The 22,602-nt window shown below is 45.4% G+C and overlaps 1 protein-coding gene across 4 annotated transcripts in view; it reads right to left on the minus strand.

Annotated features, from left to right (window-relative positions):
• The window catches only part of SETBP1 (SET binding protein 1), a 378,322-nt gene extending 360,519 nt beyond the window's left edge, over window positions 1-17,803 (minus strand). The window contains exon 1 of one of the 4 annotated variants that reach the window (XM_049697762.1): window positions 16,604-17,803. The gene's annotated coding sequence lies outside the window, so the exon portion shown is untranslated. The remainder of the gene's footprint in view (window positions 1-16,603) is intronic. The other 3 variants (XM_033421334.2, XM_033421335.2, XM_049697763.1) reach the window with 3 other exon arrangements.
• Between the last annotated feature and the right edge of the window lie 4,799 nt (window positions 17,804-22,602).

A 22,602-nucleotide genomic window follows, 5' to 3' on the forward strand; every position in this document is an offset into this window, starting at 1 on the left:
GCATGAGGACCAAACCAGGGCAGCGCAAGTATAAAAACTAGAGATGAAACAGTAATGCAGTTTCAAATAATCCCATCCAGGAGCACATCAATTCCAGACTTTCCCTACTGGTTTACCTTAAGAATTCAGTCTTAGGGCTCATTAGCCAACAAGCTGCATTCCCTATCAAGTCACACCAGTCTCCACAGTGGCATTACACACACACAGAGTTCTTTCTGCCTTGATACTTTTGTAGAATATTTTCTTATACCCTCTTCCAACCATGCAGGTGATGCCTGCCATACAACTGGTATTCTCCAAATGTTTGTTGCATGAAGGAATGAATGAGCAAATGAACAAACAGATCCCAAGCCTTCCCACATTTCAAGGTCATGCCCAAGTCTTCACTTCTCCATGGCAACATACTGCAAACTCTGGACCACAGCACTCACTCCTTGGCCTAACTTAACACTGCTCACAGCTGCAGAGCTTGCAACTAAATGCTAGTCATACAATGTCTTCTCATTGTTTCAGTACACAACTCTTATTTTCCTTACTCTATTGCAATTCAGGCTCAAGCTGAGACCAACTGTAACTGTACAACACTTACATTTGCTTCAGCACCCAGCGCAGGATGGGCACATGGAGGACTTCATGGAGTTCTTTCTGAATGAAAATGAATTAGCCCCTGACAGCTCATCAAAGTCCTGTGGTTCAAACTACTCCAACTGTAGCTCCACCCAGGCAGGCGGCCCCTGCACAGTTCACTGTCTATGCCCCTCATGACCACATGCAAGAGAGACACTTTCAAAAGTAAAGAGCAAAGAAACATAACCCATTTGTTTACTTCACAAGTACACAAGGCTGTTGTTCTCCTTTTGCCTTCTCCCAGCACGTACCTACCACCCCAAATTCACAGTTCCATTTTTTGGTGCATCAGAGAGACCACTGTGAGTCCTCTTGTGGCACTACTGCCAACGTGTCCTGTGAGTACACGCACACGTTCACTCAACGCGCTCACAGAGGAGGGTGAAAACAAGAGCAAGGTGAAAACGGTTTGCCTTGTCACATTCCAGCAGCCAGCAATGACTCCAGAGGGGGCAGCGCACAATGGACACTCTGTACTGGCTCAGGCTTTCAGGCCAACAAAAGTTAACCCTTCTGTGGCTGTTTGCAGGACTTGAAATGAGAGGAGCAGCATAGGAACAATAATGCTTGCTTAGGAAATGACCACTCAGCAGGTTCCAGGAGAATAGAGGGGAGAGGAGAGGGGCTGTGATGTGCTTGGGAAAGAACACTGAGAGAGCAGTCCAAAGACTAGGCCCGCCTTTCACCGACCGTGAGATGCTAGACAAGTCACTCTAAGTCCCTTACTCCATACTTATCCCAGCAATGAACTGAGCAGGGCCAAGGTCTGTTCCATACTCAAGACTGTGTGATTATACACTGCACAGCCATAGACCAAAGTGGGTAGTGTGAGCCTACAGAATTATTTGTCTGAGGGCCCAGGGGAATCCTGCTTGGCTCCATGTGCTTCATGACCCAAATAAGTCCCAGGGAGTAAGTACATCCTCTCTCCTCCATGATCTACAAAATGGAAGTATTTTTCCTAGTCTAGAACACATTCACTACCTGCAGCCTTGAGGGAACTCTTACTAATCCTGGAACTTGGTGGAAATGCAAATTCTCAGGCCCCACCTATGGTGGGGCCCAGCACTCTGGCTGGTACCAAGGCTTCCAGGCAGTTCTGATGGGCTTAGGCTTTGCCTATGTGCTTACCCTTACCAACTGACTTGACCAAAGAGCACTACTGCTCTATGTTTAAAGGGAATTCTCCCTTACAGTTTTACTTTCAGTCTCTTAAGAACAGACATCAGTGGCATTTTATTCATCTATGCAATCCCAATGCCTAGCACAGTACCCAGTGCATAATGGGCACTCAAGAAATGTTGGTTGACTGAATTAATAAATAAACAAACTAGCTTGGGCTGGGCTTCCCAGCATCATCCACCTCTCCCATCTGCTTTGCTTCCAGGGCACATTCAGGCCATCATCACCCTGACCACTGCTTTCCAAAGTGTCAACATGGTGGAGCCGATACAGCCCTTGGCATATATAACAGGAGTCAAAAGATGCGGATTCTGGACCTAGTTCTGCCACTTAGGAGCCCTCATAAGCCCTCTTTCAGCCTTGGTGTCTCATCAATGAAATGAGAAAAAATGTCTTCCTGGTCTTCCTCATTAGGTTATAGTTTTTATCTCTTTTATTTTTTTTCTAATGGAACTATATGCTTCTTGTAAATTTTTTTTTAATAGCAAATGCACCTCATAAGGTCTTAAAGGCAAACAATGACAAATATAGGAAGAGTTTGCTGCCTCATTCCTGACCTTTCCCAAACTCCCCCCCAAACTCCTCATCCTCAGTCCTACCTCAGCTCCTTACTCTGCAGACCCCATAAGGCTGGACACTTCTCTCATCTTTACATGTAGAAGACACTGAGCTGCCTATACAATCCTCAGGTCAGAACCTTTTCCCTTAAAACTCTGTAGAATGTCTTCTAGCATTTGCAGTAACAGAAGAGAAAATGGAAGCCAGCCTGGTTTTGTTTCCTTTGTCGGTAACTTGTTTCATGCTTTTCTAATTGGAGATTTTTTTTTTCACTGTAATAGAATTTTATTAATGACAAAATGAGTAGTGTGGATGTCACTTCTTTTATTTTTCCTGGAATATAGTGTGTCTTTTGGATCTGTAGTGCAGGTTATTTCTAGTTCAGAACCGTTCCCTTCAATTATTCCTTTAGTTATTTCTTCTATTCAGTGGTTCTGGCTTCTAATTTTTTTCCTGTAACCTCAGTTTAGAATTCTCATCTCTGTTCTCCATTTGTCTCATTCTCTCTCTCACTGTTTTTTGCATTGTGGGAGAGCATTCCTTAATCTAAGGTCCATAACACCAATTTAATTCTGTCTTCCATCCTCCCTTTGCCTTTATTGACTTCACTGTGGATGTTTAATTTTGCAATTGCACATTTTGTATCCCTGGAATCTAACCTTATTCATCCTTCTTTCTGTTAATTCTGATGCTTTTTCATCTCAGCATTCTCTCTCCTTGTTACTTTATGTTCCTTTTCCACTGGGGGTCATGCCTCTTCCTGTTGCAGATGTCTGGCAGCTATCTAAAATTCTTATTTTGCTATTGTAGTAAATAATATCACAATACTGTTCTTTTTTCCTTGTTCTGAGTGTTTCTCGCCTAAGGTCTTGTGTTTGATTCGTTCTCTTCACTCATGCTCTGAGGAAAAAGCCATGCAGGGCAGTCTTGTCTACAGAGAAAGCACTAGACTGCTACCTTCCATCATCCATCCATCCTGAAGTCAGTCAAGTCCTTCTCTCAGAGCTATCGCTATTATCAGTGATCTGGTCACCTCAGTTCCTAGTGAATAGTAACAGTGGTATGTTGGGGCTCATGAGAGCCCACCCATGTGAGTCTCATCCCAGGTCCACTTTCTGTGGTGTCAAGCTGATAGCTTGAAAATTGGCTATGGTAGGAGTGTTTACACCACAAGAATCAGCAAACTTAACAAATCAGGGCTTAGAAAAAAATCAAGAGAACAGGGTGTTAAGCATTTACACAACTGATAGCAGACATCTACCTACTACTCTTTTGTGTGACTAAAAGGGGATTCTTCTGTCAGATTCTTTGCAACTCTGAGCAGCTGAAATCCACAATGTGCACTGTCACATAGACTCTTTATGTCTACCTCAGAACTTTCCTTGAGGAAACATCTCTGCCCAGAAGTCAACGACTCCTCGCAAACCTCCCTCCTCCAGTCTTGCCCATTTGTTCTCTGAAAGCTGTAGACTTTGAGAATATGTATAATGATGTTAGGGAGAAGACAGTCTTTGGTTGTTTTATTAAAGTTGTCTGTGCAGTAGATCTGATGACTGCCTATTTTTCTTATTGACAGAAATTTGAGTTTCTGATCTTAGGGGGACAAACTGTGTAAGCCTACCTGGCAACAGATAGCAAAGCAGCTGCATCTTCAACTTAGGCTCATTGGCTACGGTTATAACAAATCCCTTCTCAGATTCTGGCAAGAGACTGACCATCTGTCTGATTTTGGCTTTGGGGTGGTTGAGCGTTCATCTCCCTATATGTCTTCTGAGGTATTTAGGTGGGGAGTCAGAAGTGGCCTTTTCCTCTTGGGGGACTTTATATGTGTCTGGGATCCTCTTCTGCTCCCTCAAGTTAACACCTCTTCATTACTCAGGCCCAGGTCAAAGGGTACTTCCTGAGCTTCACAAACCACATCAGGACTCCCTGTTTTGTGCCATTAGAGCATAGAGTTTTTCTTTCCTAGCACTTACTATATTTTATAATTAATACTTGTACTACTCTTGGTTTCAACTCTGCCTGCCCCACTAAATGGGAAGCCCTTGAGGGTACATGCTGTGTTTGTTTAGCTAACCATGGAACCCCCAGGGCCCGGCACAGCTCCTGATCCATGGATCCAAATTATTCACTGTGTGAATGCTGAGTGAGAGGCCGTGTCAAAGACCTGCCAGGTGCCATTTGACTCAGATGCCCATGACTCTGAATGTTGTGTCTCTAAAGTCCACGTGCTGCAGAAGCATACAGAGTAAAAGCTCCATAAACACGGATAAAGTGATCAAGCAACCCAACCCTCACCAGCTCTCAATCAGAGAGGGCGAAGGCAGCTCTGCCACAGCTCTCTGACCCTGCAAACACACCAGTGGTCTCCAGCAGAGAATGAAGAGCAGACTCAGTGGCTTTTTTATATTACATACCTGTGTGGTACATTCCTGATCACAGTTCACCTCCTCCAAGCAGCCTTCTCTGAGTCCTACACCCACCACATTCCCCAGCAGCATCTCTTGAGTGGCAGCTCCCCCAAATCCCACTGATTTGCTTAACTTCATATAATTCCCTAATTCTTCTGGCTGGCCCATCCTTTCTTCTTTCTCTACCTGGTTACCTCTAAGTCATCCTTCAAGAATTGGGTCAAGTTTCACTTCCTTCATGAAGACCGGCTGGGCCTTCCTTTTCTCCTCCTTTCCCCTTGTGTGTACACATGTATACACACACACTTATACGCACTCACACTCACAGGTGGTCTTGCTCTCACTTCCCTGGGCATTCTGCTATCAAAGCATTTGGCAAACTGTATTGCAGTGTTAACAGCTGGGTTTTAAGTGGGTCTCTGCCACAGTTCTGAAGACAGTGAACATACTCAGTAAGTGTCCAACAGCAAGTGTCCAAGCCATGTTTCCCCTTGAAAGGAGGAACGGAAGTAGCACTGATTTAATGTCGCAGGTTTACATTACTTAACCTCTCTTTTCCGTTTAGTAGTAGTGTTCTTGGAAATTACATTTAAACCGTTCAAGTTTCATTTGGAAATTGGGTAATAATCCTACCTCAAGGGCTGTTTTGAGAAGTAATTGAAGATTAAATAAGATATTTATGAAAGATCATGTTGGGATCACCTTAGTGGGCATTCAAAACTTTTGGTAAATTTCATTTACTCCTGTAGTCTGTGTCACCCACACTGGCTTTTGGCTAAATGTTGCCTTTTCTTTGCAGATCCCAAGTAAAGCCCGAGAGTTGGGCGTTGGAGACCAACCTCCTCCACCTCCCTTTACAATGGGAAGCACAAACAAGTAGTTTAATTTGTACCTACTAACGTGAGTGTTTTGATGTTGTTTGACTATCGCTTTCTTCTTCTACCCAGTTTGTCTTGTGGAGGAAATAAGACTTAGTTCAGCCATGAATTCCAGGCTCAATTCCCTGCTCTGCCATTCGGAGCTGGGTGAACTTAGGCAAGTTCTTTTTTCTCCCTGGGTCTCCCCATCCTCATTTGTAGAACACAGGAGGTGATGAGGTGAACTCTGTGGCCCTCCAGCTCTGACCTTCTCAGGTGCTGAGCCCTCTCTCCTCAACTTGATGACCAGAAGCCCTTCAAAGACAGAGCTGGTACCTTACACCTCTGCATAGGTTTTACTGGTTCTGCAGGTCTGCTTGGCTGAACCTAACATAAAACTAAGAATCAGTCCCTGTGCTCAGGGATCTCCATGACAGGGAGAGAAGCAGAATCAAATTCCCAGGCCTGAGGCCGAGAGCACACTGTTAACCAACAGTTCCAGTTCTAGCAGCAAAAACAGTGCCTCCTCTGGGAACCAATAACACAACACAACAGCACGAGCCCTCGGTCTTCGGCCCCGGGGAGAGGTCTCCACAGCACTGGCTAGGCCAATCCTCAAGTTTACAGATGGAGCTCTGGTTTTGGCATATTACCTGTTGCCTGCATTTTTCCACTCAGGCAAGAAAAGCACACACTTGTAGTGCGAGAGGGGGTTAAATACAACAAATGGCCTCTACAGCCATTATCAATTTAATCCAAACAACAGCCCTGTGATGCAGAAGACCCATCCTCATTTTAAAGATGTGGAAATGGAAATGGAAATGTCCAGGAAGGCAAATAATTTGCTCAAGGGCACACGCTACCTGTGCCAGAGCCACAGTCAAATTCAGGCTTATATGATATTCCAAAGTCTGTGCTTTTACTTTTAGATCATGATGTCTCTAAAACACAAAGTGATGCCAGCTTTTGGCCAAATGCTCCTAGCTACTTCTATACATAGGAGCTCTAAAACCAGTTTGCCATCTGACTTGCCACATCACTTAAATTCTCTGGGCATCAGTTTTCTCATCGGCCTCCTAATCTCTTCACAGACTCTTCCAAGGAAAAAAGTAAATAATATATGCAGAATAGCACCTAAATAGGTTAAATATGTAGGGTTGGCCTGTAAGAAATAACTGTGATCATAATACTTCTTGTCCAAGTATATTAAAGAAGATCCACATGGTAAAGAAAATGATCCTAACTTTGAAGAGGGAAATAGTATATAATAAGTGCTTTAAGTTTATTCTTTGATTTAACCCCGAGATGTACCCATTTTACAGATAAGAAAACTGAAATTGAGGTATTTGTTGAAATCACAGAGGTAGTTCTGTCTGACTCCAACTGTCATTTGCTTTCCATTGAACCATAATGCCACCAGTCTTTAAATATCCAGCATTAGTAGTCACTTAAACTCTGATCCTCCACCATACCACGTGTAAACTGGGATGAAAATGGTAGACTTATCTGAGGGCAATGCAGCTAAACTGAATAATCAAACAGATAATAAATTCCCTAGTCATTCTTTCAAGGCCCTTTAATTTTTACCCCACTACCTGTTCAGTCTTAATTCAAATTCCTTGACTTCTCAACCGTCGGATTCAGCAATCGCTTTGCTTATTGTCATTTGAATGTAAAGTGTAATCTGACACTTCCATGTTTGTGCTTCTGCCACAAAGGAGATGCTAGGCATACCAGAGAGTAAACAAATACTGGCTCCATTTCCTGTCCTTTGTGATATTTCTCCTTCAGCTTTCGTGCATGGTCATTTAAATATTGCATTGTTACTTGAAACTTCAATCTCCAATTATGCTTTAAACTCCTGGAAATGAGTACCTGTATCACAGAGCTTCTTTGTTTCCCAGAGTGGCTGATCCCCATTCTGAATGTTTATATGTAGTTTTATTTTTGTCCTAAAGGTGCCTCTTTTGGACTCCAGACTGAAGAGTTGGTGGCTGACAGGACTAGTAGTGGGAAGGACAGTCAGATGTCAGGATTCTCTCCAGTATGGCATGCGTGGAAGTGTTCCTCACACCTACCCTCCTCACATTCTGAAAACTCCAGTCATGGCTCCCATCTCAGCTCAGGGGAGATGTAGCCTTGGCCTATTCCTCACGGGACCCCATCCTGTCTGTTTTGCTGACTGACACTCCACAGAGCCCTACATGACTGTCCTCTGTCGCTGCTCCTCCACTGGTTTTCATGAGTTCTCATGGAGTCTTCCATCAGATTGAGAACAGAGACAACCTCCTCTCTATCTCTTGAGGTCCCCACAGCACCATCAGAGTCTATCATACTCATGTTTAAATGTGAATGAGCAAACCAAGTTTGCTGAATCAGAAGGTTGAAAAGTTGAGGAGTTTGAATGAAAACTCTGGACAGCTAAGACTGGGCCCAACTTAGCCCTGAATTTTGTCCTTCGCACTGCTGTCAGGAAACCTCAGACCAGCAAGATGCCTGCTACGGCTGACCTGTGCCTCAATATCAGCCAGCTGGACCTTCTGCATCAAGGCCTCCCTGCTCCTACCAGATGCAGTACATGTTCATGATTAGCATTCGTTTCCTTGTGGCAATTCCAAATTCACATTCAAACTCTGTCCCATCTCTGCTACTGTACCCACCAAGAATGTCCCCTTGTTTCAGTTCCACCATCAACCCCAAAACCACCTCCTCCTTGAAGCCTTCCCTGACTGCACTTTATGCCTGATCAACCAAATAGCATAATTCCACGTAGATCATGCTCCCACTTTGGCTTCAGACAGATGCTTTCCTTTTGAGCTAAGCCTGTCTCTCCAGATATACTGTCCATTCTCCAAGGGCAAAAGCCATGTCTCATACCAGACCTTTCTCACCCAACAGTGCCAAGAACAATGGAACAAATTGCAATGCTGAGACCTTAATAAACATATGTGGATCCAAAAACTGACTGTAATCAAGCTCTGGAGTACAAAATAATGAACAGAGAGAAGGCCCACAGGGCTTTCACATCAAATCATCCTTTTTAGTCACCATTATGAATCAATACTTAAAAAAAAAAAAATCAAAGCTCTCATTGCTCGAATAACAATAGGTCACAGACATACCACCCAACAACTGCAAGGGACTTGCCACCCAGATTTCATTATTTTGCTACAAGCACAACAACTGTGCCCCAATTGCCTCTAATGAGAGTTCTCAGGCCACTGCATTGAATTCATCAAATTCAGCATCTCCAGCAACTACATCTTTCCAGGCCCAAGTTCAAACCCCAAGCAGTTTCTTTCCACTGACAGAACTCTCAATCTTTGGCAGATAAAAGGAATAAAGAAGAAATTGCTTTTTACGGAGTTAGGCTAATTGAGTTCCTTGCCTTTTTTTTTTTTCTATTCCAAGTCCTAGAGTAAAAGTAATTGCAGCATCTCAGTAGCTTGTAGAGCCTTGCTCTTCCTAAATACTCAAGCAGTGTGCTCCTAGGTGACTCAGAATGCCCTCTGAACTCAGGTCAAAACCCAGCTTTCCTGATTCCACCCCAACCCTAATCTCAGAGGCCTCTGGCTTTGGACAAACTGCGGGTCACTCGCTTTCATCCCCAAATGCATACAAACCAACTCACTAATTGTTATTGAACACAGGCCATGAAAGGGCAGACTCTGCTGTGGGGACTGAGCAGACATCCCGGGAGCACAGGCACAGCCCTAGCCTTCATGCCCAACAGAATCTACACAAGAAAACAACGCCTAGCCCCCGAGATCCATGAGGTCCGAAAGTAACCATGGCAGAGATTCCAAATGCCTACTGGGCACAGGAAGCAGTAGCAAAGCCCAGATAGGGAATATAGTCTAGATATTCCAGAAGCCGTCTTTGTCTGCTTCATTTCCGTTGTCTCAACTCAGTCATTTCACCAAAGGGGGCCAGTTTTCAAAAGATGTAGAGGATCAATCCTTTTCTTCCTTCCACATTATTCACTACAGTACTTCTTCACACTTAGCTCACCATCCCCTCCTCTCCTTTCCGTGTCCCCAAGTCTGGCTCTTTGGTGCTCACTAGGGAGTTTCTCCTGGTCCCAGTTCCCCTTCTGAAGGTAACTCTCATCCACAGCAAACACTTAGCAAAGTTCACTGATCCTCAGTGGGAGTGGTGTGAACAGTTGTTGGGGTGCCAGGAGTTCTGAGCTTTAAGAAACCTTTAAAATTCCCAGGACACTTCTACCTATAGAGTCACAGAATTTCAGAAGGGGCCCTCCCTCCACATCAATCCAAACTCTTTCTCTTTACCATGGCTCAAGCTAAGGAGCAGAAAGGCAGTGCAGCTTGTCCTATACCATGTGCTGACGGGGAGCCAGCCCAGCCTGCATCCTGCCTCTCAGAAGCCTGTCCCTGGAACTTTCCCCTCTGAGTGCATTTCTCTGCTCAGCCTTCTTTTCCACTGCAGCCAGGCGCACTCAGTCACCGAGGAGTGGGAAGCACTTGGACTTAAGTAACAAAGAAGATTGCATGGTTAAGTGCCAAAATGAGTGTGGTGGACAAAAAAATGCAATTGGAATTTTCAGAGAAAGTCAAGAGCTATGTGTGCGAGAGGGGCGAGGAGGCTCTAGTAGGTACTTAATAAATATTTTGATGATTGAATGAATGAGTGAATCAGTGACTGATAGGATGTAACATGCAGTAAAACATTAACTCTTAGGCTTTGAGGGAGAAACTGAGAGTGGGCGATTGCCCCTGAAAGATAGCCAAAAGTATAAAAAGCCGTTGACATAAGTACTTATTATTCACTTTGTCTAAGAGGTCCTCGTTGTGTTGCTTCACCATGCAGAGCTTTAGTGTATCTTAAACAACATTCACTTTTAATATTCTATCTCTGCATAAATTCTGTGATTTACTCATGCAACAGAAATCATTCATAAGTAGGGCTTTGTGGGGCAAACTTGGCCCCATCCTTCAAGGACTCACAGCCTGGAGAGGTGAGTGACAATGAAGAACAAAGCAGCACGTGCCAGATGCCCGGCAAGTACTTTAGTCCTGAAGGGCTCTGGAGAAGGCAGTGAAGAGCTAAGAGCTGGTCAGGTGTCCGAAGAGGTAGACACTTTGGCTAAAAGGGACCAACAGGGACACCTTCCAGAGAGGAGTCGTTGATACAGAAGGAGCAGAGGTGTGGAGGTGGACAAGTGTACATAGTGCCCAGGGTCAGCAAGGAAATCAGTCTGATGGGAGCAGAGGCCTGTGCGTGCTGCATAAAACGGGGTTCACCCGAGAGTGCTGCAAGGTGCCTGGTACAGGCTGCTGGACAGGGCGAGCCAGGAATCGTGGGAAAGAGAAAGAGGAGCAATACAGAAGAGTCAGACAGCAAATGGACTGTGAAGAACTTCCCTGATTCGAGAGAACTTGCTGGGTTTGTCGGGACAGATGCAATCTTGCTCTCAGTTCTGTTCTTTAGAGAGGGTACAAATTCTGTCTTGAATATCATTTCTCAGCCACTGTGGCTCCCTGATGAAAACTCTCCCCCTCGCACTCGCCACCCATTACCTCTCCTATCTGTGTGTCTCCATGTCTTTTTCTTTCTCCTCATTCTTAACTCAAAGAGCATTTCCTGAGCACCAATACATCCTTGAGTCAAAATTGCATACTATTTGAGACTCTGAGTCTCAGATGTATATGTAAAGTAGGCATCCAACAATTCAACTGATTTAAAAATACATATACTGTACACACTTTTTTCCCCCTTTGGTCAACTCAGGAGCACAAAACAACTATTCCCTGCCTGTCTTAGAACACAAGGGGCCTCTACAGGCATTTCTGGTCAAGCCAAGAGGTTATTAACCTCCAAGCGATGGTGACAATAATCCCAGACATCAGTTTCCAGGAGGCAGTGTGGAAATCCTCTCAGAGTTCAATTACTGAAATTAGCTGGTATTATTTAATCTGCAGAACCCCTATGTAGTAGTCAGGGTAAGCATATTTTATCCCTATTTTACTGATTAGTTTACTGAGGCTCAAAGAGGTTAAATAACTTTCCAGGGACATTTAGCTGGGAAATAGTAGGGACAGGATCCAAAGCAGATCTTGTCACTTCAGGTGTGATGCTCTTCACACTTTAACAGAGCCATCTGGTCCCATGTGGGCCACCAACTTGTGTCATTTCAGCAAGTCAGCACATCAATGGCCTCATCTTCTGAAAGGGGATAAAATGCTTAGTAAGCCTCCCTCTTTAGAAAATCAAGGGGGCAGATGTGGTATAAAGATGTTTTTGAAAAGAAAAAAGTGCCATGCATATAAAAAGGAGTATGTTTTGATAGGAAAAGATAAGTTGGGTCAAAGAAACATTTTTCCAAGCTGGCAAAGTTCTGAAACTCTTATCTGCTCCCCATTCATCCCCTCTCCCTTCCCAGCACTTGGAAAGGTAGAAGCCTCTGCCTGCCTGGGGGTTAGCTCAGCTGGCTTTGCCTGTAATTATTTCTCATGGATCTGCAGATCAAAATCCATCATTAGCTCCTGGGGAGGGGTAGCTGCTTCCTCCCAAGAGATCCTGTGGACTTCAGGGCTGCTCACATTCTCCATTTGACCCTGGCATTATTTGCTCTGAACTGGATAGGAAGTCAACTGCAGGTTTCCACACCAAAGGCCATTAAAAAAATAATGTTTCCTCAACCTTAGATGGTACTCTCTAAGGGGGTAAAAAACCAACTCTGAAAGGGAAGCTGTTCTGACCCGACTCTGAAAATTCCAGATGTGAAATGTAAGGGCCACTAAGTTGGACTCAGTTATCTAAGGTCACCAGTTTCCCCAAAAACTTCATATTGCCCCAACCTAGTATGTCTAAGGAGGCATGAGAATCTAGTAGTAGGCTAAGTGAAAATGGAAATAAATACTTAGAGCCAAACAAGAATGTAAGTTGGCATCTTTCCCCTGCATTTATGAAGTAGTACACTCTGCGGGCAACTTGGTGTTTACTTTTCTGCACTTAACAAGCCTTTGGCTGCCCAAAGTGTCTGCAACTTCATGGAGAGTTTGTGAAACACCAGGGTTTCCTTTAGAAACAACCCTAAATGAAGCTCACACCTATGGCAATAGGTCTGATGGCTGTACTCCTTATTCAATCCTGACCCAAAACATTTTGGGAAGCTCGCCAGGTTTCACAATATACCATAGGATAGCAATGGAATTGGACTGTTTTGCTCACTTCTTCACAGCAACCCAAGGACCAAGCATAGTGATGTGTGGCCAGGACTCTATGAGCCTCCTTTTCTCAAGGCAGTGCTGCCACCCCTCCAGGACAAGAGCAGGCTCTTGTCTCCACCTCCACCCCTAAATAGACCTCTCCCACACAGTGGGTCTCTAAGCAAACTCGGTAACGTTATCTCATTTTTTAAGGCACTGCAACTTCTTACAATGTTAATGTGTTAATAATAATTTACCCCATTCTTCTGGCAGGAGCAAAACTGAAGCAACTTGAAATGCCATCAGCAAAAAATTATTTATTTCCCATTCCTGAGCAGTGAAGAAAACAAGGTTTTGTTTGGCCAGGTCCACTCTTGATAGCTATCTGGTTTCAATTAAAACTTCAAGTCTCCAAGGGAAAAACTGGCATTCTGGGCCGCTAAGGCCCAGCCAAGTTTCAGTGTCTCTACAAGATTTCAGAAAGGATGTTCCATCCAGCCAGCCACCTCTCATCTTCCTCCTTTTGCATATCATATAGAAGCTTCAGAGCAGAGACTAAAGTACAACTAAAAATAATGACCAGGTTGAAAGAACTCTGCCCTCCTAGAGATACATTTTTTGTGCCAGAGAAGTATTGATTCCGCTCCTAATGGAATTGAAAGTCAAGATAACAGCAGAAATGGAATCAAGAATCCAGAGGAAAGTGCCTACCTATTTATTTCTTCTTCAGCAAACTCCTGCCTCTCCCCACTGACCATTTTCAACTAAACTTTCTACAGAGATTCCAAGCACTGTTCTCTCTTTGCCCCCAGCCCTCATTTAGGTCAGGTGATTTACAAACTAGCTTGCCATGAATAATAAATGCACTCACAGGACCAGAAGCCCTCGTGGCACCACCAAAGGGGCTCCTTGGTTCACTCAGGTACACCCCTAGGACTCCCCTGTGTGAACTCCAGAACTGGGCCTGCCAGCAGTGCCTTTCTATGGGATGTTCTGATGTTAACATACGAAAGATTGGATTACACTCCTTCACTTGCCTACCCCATTCGTGAACATATAAGGCAGTTGATATTTTCTCCCAGGCTCTGAGTGGCCCCCTTCGGAACCACATCACTGCCTCTCAGCCACTCCTCCTTATGTTCACTACAAGCCATCCCATCCCCCACCTCCAATTTGTTTATTCCAGTGACACATCTATTTTCCCTGCTAAGGGAGACAAGTCTGTTTCCCTCCTCTGGCTCCCAATAGCATTCACTCACCACCTCCTCCCCCCAGCCACGCTCAGGTTACTATAGTGGCTAGCAGCTCCCAGAGCCCAGCTCTAACACCAATTCAACTTCCAAAGACTAAGACTTTTCTTTCCTTAATGGGGGAGGGGAGATGGTGTGCAAAGCAGCACTTTCTGAGTACCTGGTCTCCTATCTTCTCAGGCTACATATACCCTGGAGTTTGCAAATACTCTGTGTTTAACTATACTCTTCTGATCTGTCCTGAAGCCCTTCTTTGGTAGCAGGCAAAGCAATTAAGTACAGAGGAAAATACTGCATCTTCAGCTTAACTGAAACCTGGGACTTCCGAGTCAGGGCAAAAGATATCACTCCTCCCTCCACTAGTCTTGGGATGGCAGAAACCACAGAAAGCAGGAGAAAGGGGAGGGAGTGACCTGGGATTGTAAACTGGCTACATTTTAAAGTGCTACAAACTTTCTCCTCCCTCACAGGCCCCTGGACAGCTGGCTCCGCCTCCCTATCCCAGCCAGACAACATCCAACTGGGGTGTGTGAGGATAACTCTCCCAGACCATCCTGGTCTGGCCCCAGTGTTGCAGATGTGGCCTGCATAGAACACCCTTCCTCTCCTCTCCACGTCCTTCTTTCCCAAACGACTCCTGCCCCTCCAAAACACACGAGTGTGTGTGTGCACACATACACACACGTTTTGAGGATAAGGATGGATTAGGAAGGGCACATCTGATTTACCTGTGTAAACTACAGGAGGGTAAAAGATGGGGCAGGACTGCCAGATAGTTTTGGCAATAGCGACTTTATGAAGTTAGTTTTTGCATAAAACTACAGGAAAAGAAGAAAAACAGGATGAAGAGTAAAGGAATGAAAAAGAAGAGAATAACAAATAATGTAAGAGGAAAATAAGTAATATTAGTATCTCCATAAATACCATAGACTCCAACTAACTTTAGGAAAAAAGATGTGGATAGTGATGAAGGGGACGGGGAAGCTTGGAAGGAAAAGTAGCTGTGGTAGAATTCCAAAATAAACTGCCCTTTCGGAGGAGAGCTTCTGCAGGGATACAGAGAAACACAAATTGGCCTTTTAGCATTAGATGTCAACCATGAGATTATCAGGACAGTTTATTTGAAGCGGAAACGAATCGGAAATCCTTCCCTGAACAGTCCTCCTAGACCAACATACACACCCTCAGAACCCACAGAGACACACATAAAGAATAAATGCAGCATCAGGGGGCAATAAGAACCCGCTCCCCACACTCCCAGCACCTCTAGCCTCATCTCATACTTCCAACTGCACAACTTTCCGATCTCCAAAGAAAATACTTCCAGTTGGATCCTATTTCAGAATTGTAACTGGTGTGGGTTGTGATAGGAGGGGTGTGTGCAGCCTGTAGGGGATGGGGACTGGAAGACAGCATTTCGGTAGTTCCTTATTTTTGTAGAGCCAGCATGCTCTACCGATCAGAAATTGCTATTACCCAACAATGCTTCCATCACAAATACACACCAAAAACAGCATCAGCGTTATCACCATTTTGCTAAAGATCTGCCCAGTCCAGTTTACCTGACTTTGTCTCTGTGGAACTTCTACAGTATTTTAGTCAAAGAGATAATCGTTTGAAAGACAAAAACAATAAATCGATACTGAAGTGTTCCCTTTCAAGAGTTATTTCCCACTGGAAACCACCGAACGGGGAAGCCTGTCGTTAATTCCCAAGACCACGGCTCCTCTAGAAACACACACAATGCGTGCTTTCAAAAAAGGCATTCGTCTGCTTTTAAGGGAATTCCTGTCTTTTCAGAGTCCCCAAACCGGAGAGCACGAGAAAGAGACTCAGATCCATTGATTAAGATTTTAAGAAAAAGACTAACACAGAGCCACGACGCAAGCACACACCAACCTTAGCCGGCTGGACCACTTCTTCCCTGTTCTTCTTTCTATTAACGACACGTTAGATTCTGATACATTCCCCCCCACCCCCCAAAAAAATCTAACTAGATACAATGTAGCTCTCTAGCTCCACTTAACCTGCAAGTTACAAAGAGAGAGAGAAAAAAATATCCTGCCGCCTTCCCACCCCTTTCCCTCCCCCCTCCCCCTCTCTAGTCCACTCCGCCAACGCCAAACCCGCCAGCCCCGGCAGTCAGCGGCCGGACTGAGGGAGGGTGCAAAAGGCGTGGGGAGGGAGAAGGCCGGGGTCGGGGGCGGTGGGGGGGGGGGGATCAGATTAGGCCAAACTCAATAAGGTCCCAGACCTCCAGCCCAACGCCGCCACCAACGAGTCACTTCAAATGAGCCAGCATCTCTGCCCACCGCCGGCGGGCCGTAATCGCGCCCATCCTCGGCAGCCTCGCCGGGACCGGCATCCCGCCCCTTCGGCCCGGTCTCCCCCTTCCCATCGGTGCAAAGTCAAAGCCCCGGCGAGGCAGCTTTAACTTTTTCATGCAGGGAACACACACCGCCCCCGACCCCGAGCGTGCGGCGGCCCGCGGCGTGGCTGGAGGCTGGGCGCCGGGCTCCCGGGCCAAGGTCGCCGCGCGTGCTCACCCACGTCCCGGCGACTCCGGCTCCGCTGGCCCCGGCGCTCGCTCAGATCCCGGCTCCCGTCGCTCGCCCGAGCCCCCGAAGGTGCTGCTGCGGCAACTCCATGGCGATGAGCATCTGTCACACGGCGAGCCGCGGGCTGGCCACCCTCGCTCGGGGGGCGCCGGGGCCCCCGGGCGCCCGGAGGCGGAGGCGAGCGGCGGGCGCCCCGGCCGGCCCCGCGCTTCCCGCCCGGCGCTGCCGCCTGCGCCGCGCCACCGATTTACGGAGAGAGATATCAAGGGGGAAAATGGCGTCTCCGGAGCCCGAGGAGTCCTGGAGTAATCACATTCACACACACACGCCCGCACGCACACACTCGCACACCGCGCGCCGCGGGCCTGGCTAATTTTAGCAGGAGCCCCCCCACCCCCCAAATTATATATATCCCAGTCTCTCCAATCAATGCTATTTTTTTTTCTTTTCTTCAAAGGATGGATTGGAGCCTTAAAAAATGTTGCCGGGTTCGGGCTCGCAGGAGGCGGCGCGCGGAGGGCGAGGGCGCTTTTGCTGAGCTGTGCAGTTCGGTCCGCGGCGCCCGGCGGCCCAGCCCGCCAGCCTGTCCGCCCGCGGTCGCTAGTGCTGCCGCCGCCGCCGCCGCCGCCGCTCCATGGCCGCGCCCGACCCGCGCCCCCGCCGCGTCCCCTCGCCACCCGCCCGCGTCCCCGGCGAGCGCTGGAGTGGGGTCGGGCCCGAGTGGCTGCCTCCCGCGCCCTCTCCCGAGTCCCGGAGTCCTAGTGAAAGGAAGGGGGAGGGCGCGGGCGGGGGAGGGGGAGGATCGGAGCGGCAGCGCGGCGGAGCCGAACGGGGACAGCCACCCCGCGATCTGCCTCGGAGGGGATGCGGGAACCCACACCGCTCGAACAGCCGATCGGGGGCCGCTTCCCCGACTTGAGCCGGGGGAGGCACAGCCAGTAACAGGCGAGCGACCTCTCCCTTCACCCTCCTGCAGTGAATTTCTGTGAATTTCGATCAATTGGAGGGAGTGGGGCTTGTGCCCGGGGAGAAGGAAAACACTTCGTGGAGGCGGACCGGGGACCCCTCGCCGCCCTCGCGCCCCTCCCGCTCCCCTACGCCCTCGAGGCCCAGTGGCTCTGCGCGTCGGAGTCCGCCGCGGAGACTGGGCTGCCGCGGGGACCGCCGCGGGCTCGGCACCGGCTCCCGGGCTCAACACTGCCACTATCTGACACAACAGGAGCAGTGTTGGGGGAACTGCGCGCCGAGGCGCGAGATGTGATAGGCTCTGAAACTGGGTGCATTTTTTTAACCTGGTAATTACATTTCAGGGGGTTATATTTTTGTTAAGCGACATGTATGCATTCAGATGCTTATGTGCATTTTCTCGTTATTCACCAAAATTCGACAGTTGATGAGGGGAAAGACACTGAGAGATGACGTTGGCATGCAATTCTCTATTAAGGATGGTGAAAAGAATAAGGTGGAATGTCTTCAGTTCATACAAAATAGTGGTATTTTAATCTCTTTGACTATTTGTATTGGGGCTGCAAAAGTGGACCTATTCAGGCCACTCAGTTGCAACCCCAGGCAACTGAGGAATGTAACCCCTCAGGGGTGTTTCTACATTATAGGACAGATAGGGATTCAGGAAGGTTTGCAAGTGGTTTTGCTTAAAGACCTTGTGTAGAGTTTACTCAGAACTCGGATTGTGAGAGAACTCCTGCTTACCACGTTTTATATTGAGAGTTCTGGGACTTTGGATTGAGGAATGATTCGGTAGTGATTGGGAATGACCCCCACCAACCACATCAGCCACTGAAGACCTGGGTCGCCTGCTCGTGTGAATTGTCACAGAGCTTCTTCACTCTCATCACTCTTTTCAGAGGAACGATGTAATGAAGTACAGCAACGGAGACTGGCTCTGAGGACCCCGTAACTCCCATGTTGGTCCATGTCCCTGGATCAGGTTCAGTCTGATTCTGAAAAGATCACTGCCCTCTGACCAAAGTGCCCTTGCTGTCTTCTTTTTTTCAGAGAAATGTTCTGATTGGCCAAAAACGTTTCCTCTGTTACTCATCACTGCAAGACCTCTGTTAGAGCAATGTTTCAATAGGTCTTCTCTTACCCCTATACTGGAGTACTCTTTTTATTAGTGGGAAGGTAATGCTTAATTAGAAAAGAAAATCAGCAGGACATATGAACTGATAATAGAAATAAAGATCTAGGCACAAAATTTGATGTCAAAAACAAAGATTCTGTGCAATCAGATGACCTTTGCCTGATTCCTTCTGTACCTAGATTTCTGAAATCCTATACCAAAGCCCACAGAGGACTAAGATAGCATGTGGGTTTTTGCCTACACTTTCCAAATGGAGAAACTGAGCTCCAGAAATCAGAAGGATGTGCCCATGAGCATATGGCTGGCTGGTGTCATCTGAGCCAGAACTAAAGCTTGTTGCCCAAGTCTTTTCCCTTCTTAACCTTAGCATATTTACAGGGTCTTCCATCCTGTGTTGTGTTTCTTTGAAGAGCAGCTCAGAGAGCACATGGCATATTAAAAATTCACTATAATAGATGGTAAGTCTACAGCATTATGGTGCAGTAAAAGTTTACCTGAGAGATCACTTAGTCAAACCCCATCATTTTAAAATTGAGGAAACAGAGACAGAGATGCAGTGGACTGCTCCAAGTCATTAAATTAAGGCAAAGCCATAAACAGACTCTATGTCCTGTGACTTCTCAGTCAATGTTCCTTCCATACATGTAGCCCATTTTTTGATCATGAGGGTGAGAGGAGGGGAAGGAAAGGGGGGTCTTCTCACTCTTTGTTTTATATAGCTATATATAAAGCACACATACATATGCACATATATATATATGTATATCTACATATACTAATATGCATTACATATACTGTATTTTGGATATATTTTAAATTTTAAGCATATAATAACATTAATAATATAATAATATAATTTTTGTATATAATAATAAGGGATTCCTGAAAAAACTAAAACCACACCCCTGAACAATATGTTTATTGATGGAATGGGACCTGTATTCAAATTCTAGCTAAATATCACAGGAATTCTTTTTTTTTTTTTTTCGGTACGCGGGCCTCTCACTGCTGTGACCTCTCCTGTTGCGGAGCACAGGCTCCGGATGACACAGGCTCAGCGGCCATGGCTCCCGGGCCTAGCCGCTCTGCGGCATGTGGGATCTTCCCGGACCGGGGCACAAACCCGTGTCCCCTGCATCAGCAGGCGGACTCTCAACCACCACGCCACCAGAGAAGCTCCACAGGAATTCTTATCTTCTTTCCCTGGTAGGCCACTTTTTGGTTATCTGAGAACCAGCTCCTAAAACACAGAAAGTCCGAAACTAGTAAAGAAGTTGGTCTGAAAATTAGTGCCATGCAATTTTAAGATACCTATTCCCAATGCCCCAGGATCCTTGAGAAAATAAAGGGGCAATCTGAGCAGCTGACGGGAATACACACAACACACATCTCTTAGTCCTACAGTCTCCAATGTCAGCATCTTGCAGTCACTCAGCAAATAATTATGTAGCATGAATTATACCAGACAAGATGGTAGCAACTAGAGATTCAAACTCAGAATTCACAACCCAGTGGTAGAGACTGACATGCAAACTTCTAACTACATCTAATATATGGAAATATCAGAAAGGAGATGTTTACAAAGTACACAGAACACAGATGCAGAGATAGTAGAAGGGTGAAGTCATAAACCATATCTTCTTGAGAACTGCTGCACATTTATTACGGGTTGGGTTGGCCAAAAATTTCCTTCTGTTTTTAGGTAAAAATAAGAGACACACTTTTCATTTTCACCAAGAACTTTATTGAACAACGTATTCGCCATTTTGTTCCACTACCTTCTGCCATTTTTCAGGCAACTTCATAATTCCATCTTCCCAAATCTTTTTATCTTTTTGAGCAAAGAACTCTTCCAGGTGCCTTTCACAATCTTCCAGGAAATTGAAATTTTTCCATTAAGAGAATTTTGTAAAGATCAAAATAAATAGAAATCTGAAGGTACAATGTCTGGTGAATACGGCAGATGAGTCAGAACTTCCCAGCCAAGTTGTAACAATTTTTGCCTGGTCATCAAAGAAACATGCAATCTTGCATTATCCTGACGGAAGATTATGTGTTTTCTGTTGAGTAATTCTGGACGCCTTTCATCCAGTGCTGCTTTCAGTTGGTCTAAATGGGAGCAGTACTTGTTGGAATTAATTGTTTGGTTTTCTGGAAGGAGCTCATAATAGAGGACTCCCTTCCAATCCAATCATATACACAACATCACTTTCTTTGAATGAAGACTGGCCTGTGGTGTGGTTGGTGGTGGTTCATTTCACTTGCCCCACAATCTCTTCCGTTCCACATTATTGTACAGTAACCACTTTTCATCGCCCATCACAATTTGTTTTAAAAATGGAATGTTTTCATTATGTTTAAGTAGAGATTCATATGTGGAAATACGGTCAAGACGGTTTTTTTCGCTTAACTAATGTGGAACCCAAACATCAAAGCGATTAACATAACCAAGCTGGGGCAAATGATTTTCAACGCTTGATTTGGATATTTTGAGTATGTCGGCTATCTGCTGCGTGATATAACATTGACTGTTCTCAATTAATGTCTCAATTTGATCGCTATCAACTTCAACTCATCTACCTGACTGTGGAGCATCATCCAGCGAGAAATCTCCAACACGAAACTTTGCAAACCACTTTTGACATGTTTGATCAGTCACAGCACTTTCTCCATACACTGCACAAATCTTTTTTGTGTGTTTCAGTTGCGTTTTTACCTTTCTTGAAATAATAAAGCGTAATATGCTGAAAATGTTGATTTTTTCTTCCATCTTCAATATTAAAATGGCTACACAAAAATTCACCAATTTTGGTAAGTTTTTATTAAATGCATGCTGATATGACAGTTGTCACAATACAATCTAACAAAACTGTTTTGAACGAAGTTCATGACAACTAAGTGCTACTAGAGCCATCTTACGGAAAAACCCAAACAAACTTTTTGGCCAACCCAATATCTATTTAACATACATATTTCTTTTTCCACTTTTTACACATATACCTTTTTTTCCCCTATAACCTGTTTTTCCAACCAAAGGTAAAAGTTTTGAGGACAGGGCTGTTCCTTGCACACGCAATGTCAATAAATATAGGCAAGAATAAATGTCCCCTTGATATCACCAAATAACTGACTTGCTGCCAGCTGGGCTGTTGCTCTGTGCTTTAGGCATCCCTGTGACTAACTGGTAAAATGATCATAATAGTACCCCCTCACTCCAGGCTCCACACAAGAGATACTGCAAGGAGCTGCAAGTTAATCATGTCCCTACATGGCTTGAGAGCTAGATAAAAGGCATATATATAAGCAATGTGTAGTTCAAAGTACAAAGGTTGGTCATGTCATTTTCACATCTCTGAAACTAAAGGTAGAAAGAAATGAGTCAAACGCATCCATTATTCCTTTGTAAGAAGTTGAGATCAAATTGTATAATCAAATCCTCAGAGCCAGTCATCTTCCCTTCTTCAGTTCAAATACTGTATTGATTCTCACCTTTTTAGAAAATGAAGTAGTATTATCTAGTGTAGTGCTTCTCAACACTTATTGTGAATCAGAATTACCTGAGGGAATTACTGATGCTTGAGACCCATATTGATTTAATTGGTCTTAATAATAATAAATGCCCTGGGTGCTTCTAATATGCAACCAGCATTGATAATCACTGACCCAATAGAAAGGGCATGCCCCATAATGTGATCAGGATACTTTGAAAGCTCCTATCCTCTTAGGTTAGGTAGCATTAACCAACGGAGGTGATAGCCACAGTGAATTGTAGTGATTTTTGGAGTTTGGGAGCAATTCTGGAAATGTAAAAATTGGGAGTATGTTCCAACAATGTAAGGAAAAGACCACAGACCAAATTGTTAAGGAGACTAACTTCTAAGCTTAT

This window comes from Orcinus orca, chromosome 15 (genome assembly GCF_937001465.1).
Source record: "Orcinus orca chromosome 15, mOrcOrc1.1, whole genome shotgun sequence".
Lineage (NCBI taxonomy): Eukaryota > Metazoa > Chordata > Mammalia > Artiodactyla > Delphinidae > Orcinus > Orcinus orca.